At 37.5% G+C, this 15,220-nt stretch overlaps 1 protein-coding gene across 9 annotated transcripts in view; it reads right to left on the bottom strand.

Moving 5' to 3' along the window:
* Positions 1–15,220, bottom strand: part of MCF2L (MCF.2 cell line derived transforming sequence like) — a 159,209-nt gene that overhangs the window by 83,024 nt on the left and 60,965 nt on the right. The gene's annotated exons all lie outside the window — the stretch shown is intronic.

Genomic DNA, 15,220 nt, shown 5'->3' with positions numbered 1-15,220 from the left:
TGTTATGAACCCAGAGAAGGAAGCTATGACTGTGGTTTAAATATACAAGACACTGTATCTGCTTTATAAAGCATGTGCAAGTGTGCAGCATGAGGGTGGCAACATTTGTGGTAAAGAATATTAAACTTTGGTAAGTTCAACACTGAAATACAATTATTAAACATATTTTTCCTTCAGGGGTGTGGTACTTAGCAAAAAAGCACACCAATAAAATTATGTGGCACTTTGTGCAATTCAGCATGACAAAAGCTACCCTTATAGGATCATCTTTAGCATAATCTAAATGTATACTTTCTCAAAAAAACCCCTAGCAAAATACACCTAACTCACACCTGTAACTGCAGAACTTATAATTGTGTGGAGTTTTGAAGATGTTGAGCAATTTGATGCACAATCTATTGGCATCTAGTTTATCACACTAAACTATTTAAAAGCCCTATTCATTTTCTCCTTTTAATCCTTCTTGATGTTTTTTTCCAAAGAATGAATGCAAAAAAGGTTTAATTCTTTTTGAAGTCATCAAGCATTCAAAATTTCCAATTCTGTCTGGTTTACATCAAAGGATTTCAAGGATTAAAATTAGTTTATACACACATAATACATATATGCACACACAAACACATGTGTTTGCATAAATCCATTACACTAAGCAGCTAGTTAAATATTCACACAGCAACAAAACTAACCCACTTTGAAACCGCTCTAAAAAAAGGCAATAAAAACTGCCAATCATGAAGAAAGACACACTTTTCATTGAAAACAAGCATGCTGGTAATAACAACAGTTTCTGGAGCACTAAAAAGGAAAGGATGCTGTTCAATTAAAAGGTTGAACTCTGTGATACCTTTGAAAAAGATAATGTTGGGAAAAAACAAAGGAAAGCTGCTGAAAAATTCCATATTGAAAGTACACTTTGCACTCAAGACAAAACTAAATGTCAAAGTTCTGAAGATTACACATCCCTTACACCAGGTATCTGAAAAGTAAAACAAATAGAAAAAGAACACATCAGTAATTTTTAAGGCAGTGTAACACCCTATCAAGGATGGTACTTCTGTGAACTCATGACTACACCTAGGAGCTTTCCCCAAAACCGTGATAGAAGCCTGGCCACTGAACACAGTTGTCACACATCTGCTTCAATTTCTAATTAAAACATTATATCTTTCTGGTGTTCTGAGAACTGAATTTTAATCAGTTTATATTTTTTTGTTTACATGTCCTTTCTAAACAAGCTCTCCCATAAGTATTTAATCATAGGCCTCTCCTTGGCTGTGCTGCAGGATTTATCAAGGTTTCTTGTTTCACAGAGACACAAAAACTGGACCTGTCTTCGGGTTGAGTTTAATCACACAGGAGTTAGTAGTAACACACTTTATCCTGCAGTATTTAGTGACAGCTCTGACTGCCCACAGCTGCAACACCAACAGAGAAATGGAAGTGGCCTTTTTAATGTCACAAACTGCAGCGATACTCAGTACAGCAGTGTCTGCAGAGGGATGCTGCTATTCAGGTAGCACTGGGGTGAGGAAAAGAGGACTCATGGCTTGGGGCTGAAGGTGTCTGCAGTGATGTTCAAAATTCAGAGATGGGAATTGCAGTCTGATAAGAACTGAAAACTGTGATTAAGGATGGAAACCAAATCACTGCTGAAGTTAGACAGAAGGTAGGACTAAAATTCAGAAAAATGAAGAAGATAAGATCTATTTTTATATCAGCAGTGGGATTAAAGGAGCAAGTAAAGGAGGGAAAATAAAAAAAAGGCTGTGGAGTTTAGAGGCAGAAGAAAGGAGAATCCAACAGTAAGTAATAAGAACAGAAACACATGATAAAAGCAGCACAGGAATTTGACTCAGGAAAGGAAAAACAGTTTTATTAAGTATTCTAAAACATTACATTAATAAGAACATTACTTCAAAAAGTAAGTAAAACCAAAAGAGACCATTACAACAAAGTAAGCGTTGTGACACACTCACAACTATATTTATAGTCAAAATATAAAGCTTTGTCACCAGTAGGAAACCCTATTTATGGTTCTTGAAGTACACAGAATCATTTTTTTTCCAGATGAACAAGATAATCGGGAAGCAGAAAATCTTTCAGGTCAAAAGTTGTGGGAGAACCCGTTCCAACAAAAACATCAGATACTCCTGTAACACTGACAAACACAGATAAAGCCTGCAAAACTTCATTAAAAAGGAAGGAAAGGAAAATAAAAGTCTGCAGAAATCGTCATTCCCAAAAATCCCTAAAGAGCACACAGGACAGAGAGAAGAGATGAGAAGAGAAACCTAGTTTTGATCTGTGGCAAAATTAAGAGAAAAATTATTCGTTTTATCACATCTCAAAAATAATAATTTAGGGTAGGTTTGGACAAGTTAATTAAAATATTTCAGTAGCAGAAGATTATTTGTAGCTCCAAATGAGTTTTAAAAAAATCTAGTTATGAGATCATATCAGTTATTTGTCATTTTAAATTATCAATTATAGCCAAATTCTTCAGAATTGGCCATCAACCTTAAGTCCTTGCACTGCATAAATCTGGCCCACATTATTGCGAGGTTACACTTGAAAACAGTAAAACCCACATAACTGATGGGAAAAAAATGCCACTGTCTTCTTATTTATCAAGGCAGTTTTGATTTTGACTTATGATTTGGAATTTTTGTAGCCAAGGTATGCACACTGCAGCAAGCTGTGCAACCCACCCAGGCCCCCCACATGGGAAAAGTGTGAAAAAATGGTAGCAAACACACTCAGCAACCCACAAACCCCTTAAAGGTTTCCAAAATAGTATCTCAATTTCTCCCTTAGCCAGTCCTTTCACCCTTGTGGACTTCAACAAGCTCCACAGTTTTCTTAAGAAAAGAAGAGTCTTAACATCAACAAAGAGTAACCAAAGCTCATTTTCTACCAATCAAAAAGAAAAAAAAGTAGAAAATAGACTAGTTTTTTCTGGAGAGCTAACCAGGAGAGCTGCTTCAGGGTCTCGACAGAAATTACCTTTTAAGAAAGAAAGTCTCACTGCAACGAGAGAATAAAATACCTTATCCCTTGTGCTTAGCAGCATGATATTGGTTAGATTAAGTCAGTGGAGCAGAGACAAAGCCCACGTGGGTTGCTCTCTGTGGAAGGACACGACATAAAATCACACCTGACCTTTTTACTTTGTAGATGCAGAATTTTTAAGAAAATATTATTGTATCATTTAAAAAGGCAGCGATCCCTTTAATAAACCACTTCTTCAAAATAAATGTAAGAAAACCCTAACCCTGTAAACAGCTGTTGTAACATCCATAAACTACTGCAGCATAGCAACCATATCTGTGTTCTGTTTCCAGTTTCTGGGAAGCAAACAGGAAGCCTATACCCTTACCTGATTGAAAAAGCAGCCAGTCCCTGAGATGTTAATCAGCCTAAAGAAGACCTTTTCCTTCTTTTCTAGTTTCCTGGGATGCTTCCTGGCCCATTCAGGAAAGCAGTATGGAGACCAAGCTCTTTAACAGCAGCATTACCTTCATTTTCCACATTAAAGACTGCTACTTGCCCTGGCACTGTATTTACTTTTGGCCTAGGTGTGACAGCTCAGGTAGGGTTGTGAATTGAAACAACAAAGCCCCGCCTCTGCCAAGGGCGGTTTATCAGCATTTAACCTCTAATTTCGGGAGGCCAGCTTTTTCAGTATGCCTCAAAAACCTTCACACTATTTTGAGATGAGCAATAACAAAAATAGATGCACCAGCCATGTAAGAGATGGAATATTTCAAACCTTTAGGAAAGGACTATAAAAAGTTGGCAACCCATCACATCGACCTCCTAGTCTCCACTGATTAGGATTTTGCAATTAACAGAACACAAAACTTCCGAAGTTTCTCCCTTTTGCAGTTCTGGGAAAACACCTTAATCCCAAAAAGCTTTTGAAGTAGTTTTATATTTCTTCTCCTTTCCATAAGGAGAAAGAAGACACAAAGAAGGATGAAACAAATGCCAAAGAGCAAATTCCACTTGTTCTGACACATGCAGCAGCTGAACTAATGCCCATGAATCTCACAGGAACAAGCGACAACACAGACACAACCCCTGGCCATTCTTTCTGCTCTTCTTGTTGCTTCTGCAAAAAATGCATTTAGTTTCCACCAGCCCCAAAATATTCCATTTTCCCCCCATCCTAAGATTCTGGAAGTGTTTTCCATCAGCTCTCATGGTGTTTTCTTCATTAGAATTTTTTTTCCTACACTATGAACAAATTCGATGCAGCTCACATATATAATATGTATTCAATTCCCTACCATTAGCTGCATATAATTCCTTTAAGCAGAAAAAAACCCCACCGCACATCTTTTTAACCACCTAGTTCATTAACTTGTGAAGAAAAAAAGCAGCTCGGCTACAAAGAGGTAACACCATGTAAGTATGTTAGTCTCCACAAACCAACAACAAAAAAACATGACTTCATTGAGCTTATTTCATGTTTTCTTCTTCAGGCAAGAAGGAAGAAGCTCTCATTGTACCTGAGTGGAAGGAAAAGACTCACAGCTCTATCATCAGCTTGCCCAAAAAAGCAGTATGCATCCATCTAGCACCTCCTGGTAGCTGACTGGTATTTAGCTTCAGCCAGCCCAGCTGGGCTAAATTCACAGGCATTTAAAGATTCACAGGTGCAGCCGCCAGCAGTTGGCTGATAAAGAGCTTGTGCAAACATTACTCTTGCAAGAAGGTCTTCAGAGCTTGTGCAAACATTACTCTTGCAAGAAGGTCTTCAGATTAAGTGCTGTGCTATAAACCAGTAACCAAAGTTTCTCCTGAAGCTTAAACACTGAGAAACAGACTCAGTCCTAATGCAATCCTGTTCCTGTCTGTGGCAGCAATTCCACTGAAGTTACTGCCTCCCATGCAACAGCAGAGATTAGGAGCTAATCAGTATATTTCTGGTGTGCTCCCCAGTTTGGCAAACTAATGCAAAACCTACTTTGTCATGTTTTCTCTGTTCTGATATTATTTCATACCATATTGCCTCCCCTCACTTGCTTAACTGTTTGCATTGTGCTCTAAAACACATTTACTCTCTCTGAAGCAGTGCTTCTGTGTGTAGGTAAAAACAGCAACCTCTGTTTTTTCCTTTCTAAAATAAACATGGTCACATAGAGGAAATTGTTTTTAAAAATTTGAACTATTCAAGAGTGAACAAGCCCATTGTTTGGACAGGAGACTTCAGGGCAGCAGTGTGCTGCAGAGCATCCATAAAAATCCTGTGGACCACAAGGATTCAAGGTTGGTGTGTACTGGGACAGGCAGAGAGGACAGAGCATGCTCATTATTTAAATGTAAACAATGATAGTAGGTTTTTGTAACCAAGAGAAGGAAGCAGTGTAATGTGGAAAATAGTTATTATTACTCTGTTTATGACTCCTTGTTCCCAAAAAATATGCTCGGTTACTTTGTAACACTGAAGCAGGTAAACTGAGGTGACCCGAAACTGGGCAAATGGCCAAAAATGTATCTGATAAGACAGGCTTGGGAATACCATTTCTCTTTTTTATACTGAGAGCATGCTAGAATGGAAAATACCGGGTGGAAGATCCATAACTCTTGTGACTATAGGATCTTTAACCTCAAACTCTCATACAAATTCCAGGTGTTTAGGCACTAAACTGAATTCACTGCCAAACAGTGGTTTAGGTACTTTCAGGGAGAAAGCTGTTACCTGAGTCTAAGGGCATGATCCTCAAAACAACCTCCTGACACCTCAAAACCTGCAGGTTCATTACAAATTTTTCCAACACAACTCAAGTTCTCTGCACACAGTCTGATCTGTATTTAGAAAATTGAATACAGAAAGCAATTCCAAGAGCTGGGCCAAAACCCCAAGTCCTTCCTTCGGCAAAGAAATAGGCTTTGTTGGAAGCCACTAAGACAGTTATGTTTTTAAGTTTTAATAGTAAAGGTCAGTACCATCAAACCTTCTTTAATGCTTTCAGTGAAAATGGCAGCAGAGATTGGTTTTGTGCTGAACTGCGGGTGCATGTTACTCGTGCTTGGAGCATGCTGAACAGATTAGAACACTTTATGGGACATAGGCAGAGGATCTCCTTGGTTAAGGATGCCACTGCATTCTAGGGTGGCATAACTGGCATTCCCAGAGAGTTATTTCTGGGCACTGTGAAAATTGTACTCACCAAGTAGTGATACCTAGAGACCCAAAAGACCAAGCCAGGACTCTGAGGGTCCCACTTTTTGGCTGATGTACCCAACCTCCATTTACATAATTCTGTGTCTTTGAGCCTTGGTGGTTCATACAACACTTAAGTAGCACTGTACAGACAGTAACCTGAGCCAATGATGCTCCTCTCTCAAACAGCAAACAATGTTAGTCTTTTTGTTTGACAAGACAAATTTTAAAAGTTCCAGTCACGCTCAGGAAAAAAGCAATCTCCCACCAGGCTGTCTTAAACACACATTTTGTCTTGCTGCTTGAGCTAAAAGATGACTAAACCTCTGTTTTATTTCTCAGATATCTTTTCTGCCATAGGACATTCTGTTCATCAATATATGAGCCATGTACATACTTCATTCGGTCAAAGGGGGTATCTTCATGAAATATTAAGCACTCTGTCATTATTCAGCACATGCATCTGGAGCCTGTTATATCTTAGCTAACTCAAGTAAAAAAGATCATGTATTTCTGTAAGCAAAGCGCAGTATATAACATTTTCATATTACCAACATAAAAAAATTTTGCTTCTCAATTATGAAATAACTTCCGATTAAACAGGAAAACACTCAAAACCCCCTGGAATCTTGATTTTTTTTTTCCTCAAGAAATTGATCCCTAAAATAGCTATAAAGGCACATGACAACATCTGCAAAAATAATTATTACAACTTACCTTGCAGACAAAGAACATAATTTTCAATAGCTGGAAGTCAGAAAAAAATCAGAGAAAAAACCAAGGTCAAATGTTATCAACCAAAGGGCTAAAAGTTTATACTGAAGAAGATGGTAGACACCACCTGTACTTGGATCTGAAGTCCTTGAACAGCCTTTGATGGCCATCATGGTAGATGGCACAGGGACAGACTGCAAAACATTACCTGTGCCCCACGTGCACAGTCAAGTTAAAATGTCTGAAGACACTCCCGGAGTCCTAGAGATATAGATAGTAGAAGCTAGAGAGTTTGAAAGGAGAGCTGAAGGAGAGCTGTGTGGTTTGGGGCTCTCTAGAAGGACATGTTTTGAGTTTCTGTTTCAAAAATCCAGTTATAACAAGCAGTATGGGAAAGGCAGAATTTCTCTAAAGTAAAAGGATAGAGGCAGCATCTTGAATTCTTCGTTTCACATACCAGCTCTTTTTAAAAACAACTGATCCTTATCCACTTTCTCATATACACATTTGGAATCCACCAAAGAGGGCAGGTATTAGATAAGTGTTTGGTTAAAACAGAGAAAATACTTATTTTTTAGTCATGAAAGCTTAGGAATTAAAGAGTAATTCTGCTCCACAGACTCATTGAATAAAACAAGTTGCTTGTTGTTTCATGAAATCTTATCTTTCACCTAGAAGAAAAAAAGGAAGGAAGTATATATTACATCTTTCCTTCAAATGAAAGCCTGAAAAGCAAGTAATTCCTTCCCCAAAAGCCAAAGGACACAGATAAATGAGTTCTTCAACTAGTCCTCTGACATAGAATCATATAAACTATATGTCACATACTGTGGAGACTTCTAAAGTGATTTCTCAAATAAATAAATTAAAAGAGGGAATCATTCAGAGACTTACTCATCAGTAATACAACTATGTTAGGACTGTCCATCTGAAACTCCTAATGATTTTCAGAATACAGCCCTGTCAAGATTAAAATTACTGTAGGGAATTCACAAATCACAAGAGTTATTATAATCCAGGACAATAAGATAAATTGTCACCAGAATTTTACTAGACACATTTTTTTAGAAGCATACTCTTGACTAACCACTCACATTTGAAATTATAGAATGACTTTCTCCCAACTGCCCCACTGCTATGTGTTTGTTAAATGAACAAAACTCTTCACTAAAATGGATGCAATCCATCCCCTCTGAGCCCTTCAAGGTCTTCTTCTAGCTCAGTCCCTGGACTCACTTTTTTTGTGACCTCTATTTACAAAAGTTCCAGAACTGATTAGAAACTTTGAAATTAGAAATAAGTGTAAGACTGATTAAAATATGTAAGACTGATTAAAACAAGACCAAAACTCACTGCATGCTGATAGCAGTGCAGCTGGAAAAATCTCATTTTTTTTCCACCTGGGGATGAGAAAGGAGAAGAAGCAGCCCCTACAGAAGACTCCCATGTCTTTCAGTTAGTTCTTTGGCCTCACTCCAAAAGGGAAGAATGAACTTATTCAACAGCCTGGTCCCTCACCCTGAATTGTGTGCAAGTTGACAAACTCAAAGTCAATGACACCAAAGACTGCTGAACAGTAAGTAAATGTGAAAACTAAGACTGTAAGCAGCTCTTAGCCATTATTTACAGAAAAAACACCAACCAACAAGACAGAGAAAGGTTTCATGCCATACTTGAGTCAATGTACAACAAACAGAAACTGTGTGTGAGGTTGGGTTAACTGCTGACTAAAATAAAATGTCTTTTGGGGTGTTTTGTAAATCACTGAGCAAGAAATGCACATTAAAGTTGCACTGGTCTTCGCTTCCTGCTTTGGAAGAAGACATAGTGGCTCTGAAACAAGATAAAATATACAAGTAAATACAAGAGCTAGCTTCAATCAGGAAGTGCTGGAAATCTTACAATAAACTTTGATCCTTTTGACTTAGTGTGCTTCACCAAGAGGCCATGTGTGTTCAACCTTTTCAGGTTAGCTTAACCTTTGAGGTTAATTTGGAGATCATGTGGGATTTCATTAAACACTGGAAGCATACACAGTAAGAGGAAGTAGTGCAAACCGTCTTATTAAGCATGACTTCAGTACAGCTAAACAGATTGCAACAGCACATGAGAATTGTAACTTCTTGAAAGAACAATTAAGAAGATAAAGGGTGTAAATAAAGTTACATCCTGGCTCCAGGACTGGTTCTGCCCAAAGAACAAATATCTACTTGTTGACAATTCCCTATTTGGAAATGCAAAAATACGTTGTAAGAACAGGAAGTAATTTTTCTCTAAATTATTGAAGCAAAGTCTCTCAGATTATTGATCAGGGAAACTCTAAAAAACTTCTTTTTTTCATTATTGCATTATTTTTTTCAAATATTCTTCAGCGGCCATGAAAGCAGGAAAAATATAAATTCGTACTAGCTCACTGCCTATTATGACAGTAATGTTGTATATGCTAGTGTCTCTAATTAAATGGGCTTTTCAGATAGTACTAATGCACAGGAAGACATTTTTTTTTCCCCAGTTCAAGCATCACAGACACAGATTTTGTTGTCTGAGGATTTATATTACATGTATTGAAGTGACTATTTTTCACATTTTTTCCTTCCATTCACATGTGCAACCCTTAATGTCACACAACAACCCTTAGAAAAGGTCTGTTCCCTGTAAGAAAACTCATAGACAGCCTTAATCCTAGCAAAAACGGAAAAAGAGAAAATCACAGGCTGAGGCTGGGGAGGTCCAAGGGGCAAGGGAACAGGCTCATGGAATTCAGTCAGTGTGAATCTACTGGAAAAGGAACCTAGAAGCAAGGTCTTTTATTGCCCCTAATTCTCTGTGTTTGTCTCTTGCTCATTACAAAGGCTCTTTAAAGCCCTTGTTTTCTTGGAAGAATCATCACCCAGGAAAATAAAAGTGGTGGCCTGTATATCAGTACCTCAGCACCTACATATTCCTTTGTCATGCACACAGTCAGAGAAGTAAAATTCTTCCCTCCAAGTTAAGGCACCAAAAATTTTAAAATAGTAACTTTTACGACAGTGTAATTTAAAACATTATAATTTTATTCAAATTACTTTTTAACACAAGAAATGTGAAATAATAAGCAATTTCAGGAATCTTGAGTGGGACCATCTCAAAAATCTCCTGATAATGTCATTCTTTTTAGATATTTCTACTTTCCATCAAAGCATGTATCTTAATGTGATTGTAAAATACTCTCCTCAAATCATGCATTTTCATCACTTTTACTTTTTCCCATAAAAAATAAAACTTTTTAAATTAAAAAAAAGGCAGCAAAAAGGATTTAAAAAAAGGAAGGCTGAGGTCTCTCAGATTTATATAAGTCAATACAGACATATTAAGTGAAGGAAGAAAAACGTTTGCCAGTGTCACTGAATCAGTATCTCTGAATAGTAGCAACCTCTTAATCAGAAAACATATACTGAATATGTCCCTATTAAATTGTATGATGATGCTCTGAAAATTATTTGAAGAAAGAAACAGTTCACTTTTGATGGACATACTGCTTGGAAACTTTTCTGTCTTTGGAAAGATGTCAGCTGTTTTGCTGATGTGCTCACTTTTCATCAAGTAACTTGTCTGAGCCCAATAAATCACTGAATTTAGGTACATCACAGATATTAAATGGTAACAAGTTTGGGGTGTGATATTTGAGAGGAAAGAAAGGTCTATAAAAACCTTATATGAAAATTTAGAACCCAAAATATCTAATATTTTACTTCCTTCAGAAAAAGTTCTTAAAATAAAATCCAAACACTACCATCCACAACACACACTCTCCCAATGATGTGTATTTGATGAACAGAGTGTATTTTCAAGAATCAGTGAGCTCGTAAAATTTATATTAAGGCTCTTGAAATGCATGGGTTTTGGCATACATAAAACATGTTCAAAACTCTTCCAAGAACGCAGTTCCAAGCCACACGCCTTACACAGCCCTGACTTAACAGACTACACAGGTCTGTTTACATTTACAAGACCTAGGAACTATTATAAAGTTAAGCCAACTTACCCTGTGCTACAAAGTCCAGCCATGAACACCATTCTGAGAAAAAATAATAGCTCTTCATTTCTGCTACTGAAATTCCTCTCTGATTCATCATCAGAGAAGAAAAAGGTCCACTTTTCTCTTCCCCTGCTCAGAACAAACTACCCTGAGAAGGTTACAGCTTTCCTATTAACTGAACTTTGTTCCATAAATGCAACAGGTGGCACAAGATGACTTTACAAATATATTTTCCTCCACTAATGCCACTGTTCTTGTAATTATCTCTTTAATTATAGCGTTCTCCCCTCACGTCCCCACCCTGAATATTTACAGACTGCTGATATACCCAGTGTCTCATACAGTATATCTAAGCATAGGCATAAGCCCTAAGCATATTTTCACTACTGTTAGGTTTTAGCAAGGCAAAGCAAACTGTTTTTCATGCAGATATTCACCATACTATCTGGAACTAGTTGTATTGAATTGCTCACTCAGAAGTACAGTTTGTCACCTCTGCTATGGATTCACACCCAACTCTCTTCTCTGTCTTTCTGATGGAAAAATTGCAAGGGCATTTCAAGCAGGACAGGTAATGAAAGTCTCAAGCATGGAAGCTCAAAATCTCAAATCAATCCATTTTCAACACATTTATCCAACTAGCAAACAAAAATGTGAATGCAGCAAACAGAAAACACAGACTTACATGCCTTGATCTATCTAGTGTCAGGACTAACAGTAATAAAGTTGTTGTGGAAGACTTGAACACCAACCATACAATGTCAGTCTCCAGGCAGGCTTTGGCTACATCAGGTACAATGTACCTGACTTCAGGTATATTGAGTCTTCAGGTACTTAAATATTTCTGCTATATTAGTATGCTCAGTCTGACATTTTCTGCATCCACACATTTTGCTAGCCTGTCTGTAAGCTAACTCCCTCTCCCCATACAAGAATGATCAATATCTAACAGAAATAGTCATACAGCTCCAGAAGATGTACCACATCTCCATCCCCTCAGCTGGCATAGAAGATGCAAAGGTGCTCTTCCCCTAGACTCTTCTTCACTCTTTGTTGTGGATTATTCAGGTTATCTGACTCCTTTACTACAAAAATCTATTAGTATTAGACACACACATTACAGCGCTGCCTCACTGTACCTTTTTGCAGAACTTCTTTGGCTTGGAAGGACCCTGTGACACGGACAGTCTCTTCATTCATTACACACCTAGAGCTACACACGAAAGCAAACTGTTTCAGTCATCTTCATCAGAAAACCAACCTGAATCCAGTGTGAAAAGATACAGACTGCAGGATGCCTCCAAAGATACTCCCCATCCATACTACACGCAGCACAGACTGAAGAGAGATGTCTCTGGCGTCTCTACTTGCCAGACTTGTTTTACAGCTCTCAATTCAAGCCGACCTACTGTTCCCATTTGCTCAGAGAAAGCGAGAAGAGGGAGAATCTCAAAGGATGGTCTATGAGCATTGTGTCAGGAAGCCCACCACAAAGGGCCACAGCAATTCAGCACCCTGGGAAATCTCCCCTCCTGATGGGAGACAAGTGTCCTCACAGAAGACAGCTTGGAGCCACAGCTTTCCAGAGCTGAAATCCTCCACAAATCCACAACTGCTGCCGCACCTGCTTGCAGTCAGAGATGTAGAAGTACACAGAAGAGACACAGTTCAGCGACAGATTCAGAAAACATGATGCTGCCTCACACAAGCCTGGCTGTACCAGCCTGGGCCTTGCCTACCCAGGCAGTAGAGGCCATGCGGCGGCTGGTCCCAAACCTCTGCATTCCAAAGAACAAGTGTCACCAGAGCTAGGGCTCAACTGGCGTGAGCAGATAAGGGCAACACAGCCTGCCCAGAGTAGAAGACACCTGCAGGGAACAGCGCAGTGAGGATTAGGCCAAGGAGGACAGATCCAACTGTCCACGAGCTGCAGTAAATAAAGTCTGCTTTGTTAAAATGAAAATAAAACAGAGATGGATTTCATGAAGTATGACAACTGGAATCAAGCCTAGCTTCCCTTATTAAGGTAAATAAGATAATGCAAAATCAATATATGAACTAGAATATTTATTGTTCAGTTAAAGATTACTATATTCTGTATTAAAGATTTTAACATCCAGGGAAAGTCACAGCGAAGCAAACATGCTCTCGGCAATTTCCAGAGATGCTAATGAAGAGAGAACAAAGCTTTGTGAGACCTGGGACAGCAGGACAGAGTGGATCAACTTTGTCACAAGGAGAAGAGAGGTGCATACCTCATGGGATTCACTGAACCACAAGCACATTTACTTGAGAAATACATTCTTGCCAAAAAATTGTAATTTCACCTAGCATACCTACAGGACACAAAATGTTCCCAGGCTGGAGTACCTCTTCCCTTCTAAAATCTAAAACTTTGATCCACCTTCTGTGTAACATTTGGTTTGAAAGTGCCACTGAAAGCTGAGGTTTGCCACCAGCAAGGTGTGAAAACTCCTATCAGTCCAAAAAAGCCATAAAACAGCTTTGACCAAAACAACTGAATAGTTCTTACTGAATATATAAGGTTAACATTAAAAGCATATAATTGGTTTCCTACTGTCAACATAAAATGGGTAACAGGAAGGAAAGGAAACAGAATTTTTGCATACTTGAAGACTTCAAACAGAAAAGGCTGCAACATGATCAAAAGGAGTTTTGCAATAATAATAAAAATGGGTGGGAGACAGAACAGACAGCTCCCTAGAGGAACATACTATTTTCTGACTATACACACACTTATATATAGTGAAAGGAACCTGTAAGTAAAAGATGATTGTATGGCATTACAAGATTTATATTAAGGAGCTTAGTCTAAAGGAAATTAGGCAAAAATTAGGAAAACTATGTTAGAACGTGTTCAATAGAATAAATCTGTGGTTTTCTCCTATGTAGTCAACCTTTGCCTGTACTTGGAATTAGCTCCAATCCATTAATGAATGGCCAGCAGGTGCCTGAAACTAAATATTATAAAATACTTGTTGAAAGTAATGGCTTTTATGGCTACACTTAGGACTTGACAGCAGTGTGAGTGCTACCAAGTGATGTTGAATGCTACATGAAAGTAAGACTCAAATTAGAAGAGATCTTGTTTTGCTTTGCTTTGCAAGACTGCATCCCATGTGGTTAAAATATTACTTAATTTTTCTTCATTTTTCTTTACTGTGATTAACAGCAATTAACATAAAAACTTTTTCTATTCTGAGCTGAATAGAATTAAATGTTAAATATTTATAATTTACTAGTTAGTACCCCTAAAAATACCAAGCCTTGGCCTCATGAATGTCTGGAACTGGTAAGTCAGGAAAGGTGAAATCTTTATGTTTCAGAGGTTATAAACAAAGTTTACAAAAAAAACCCTTACGATTTTAATTCCAAACCCAGTAGATGACAAAAGACTCGTGAGCACAGTACAAATGAAGGTATGAGAAAAATGAATCACCAGAGAGGCAATTTTCTCTTCTTATTTTTTTTCCTATCAGTAAATGTCAACATTAAAGAAAGAAATATTGAAAAGCCTTGAAAATTAACTAAGGTAGCCTAGCTTATGTTAATTTCAATTTTCAAATTAATTTAAAAAGAAACAAAAAAGTCCTCTTTTTTTTTTTAAAGACCACAATAGGTCACTATACATAAAAAAGCCAAGAAAGTTTTAATTAATTATTGAAAAATTGTAATTCAGCCTATCTTAGCCAGGCAGAGTTAACTTAGTTCAGAGAAAAAAAACCAAAATGCAGCTTTAATAAACACAAAGATTATATAATTATCAGTCACACTAACGTGTTATTACACCACACACTGTATGAAACAGACTTTGAGATTGAGTAAGTGGTGGCAAGTCCTAATTTAAAAATTTTAATTTAAATTTAAAAATTTAAAGATCAGAGGCTTCTTGATTTTTTGAGTAGAGTTAAAAATATTTTTTTTGGCTTAATTAATTATATTTTTTAGGAGAGGAACACTCAGTGACATTCTTCCAGAATATAAAAGGAGGGCTAGTGTAAAGCATTCAAATCTTTGTTAGATACTGTCATACACCTGGAATTGTAAGGAAAAATAAGATATAAATTTTTTTCCAGTAAGTACTGGTGACAGAGAGTAAACACTATCATAAGTAATACCTCATATTGACAAAGATACATATTTTTTAACTGTAACAGTTGCTGGATCCCTACATGAGTTTGCTTTCAGAAACAATACTTATTCCTGCAAGAATCATCAGTTGAGAAAATCAGTAATACATATCCTAGGCTAATTACTGCTCCTTTCAACTCACATGCTACTCAAATTTAAGTGCAACA

Source organism: Corapipo altera, unplaced genomic scaffold, assembly GCF_003945725.1.
Source record: "Corapipo altera isolate COAL_440 unplaced genomic scaffold, ASM394572v1 0, whole genome shotgun sequence".
NCBI classification, from domain to species: domain Eukaryota; kingdom Metazoa; phylum Chordata; class Aves; order Passeriformes; family Pipridae; genus Corapipo; species Corapipo altera.
Note: the sequence above shows the minus strand (reverse complement) of the source record. Positions and strands in the feature narration are given on the sequence as shown.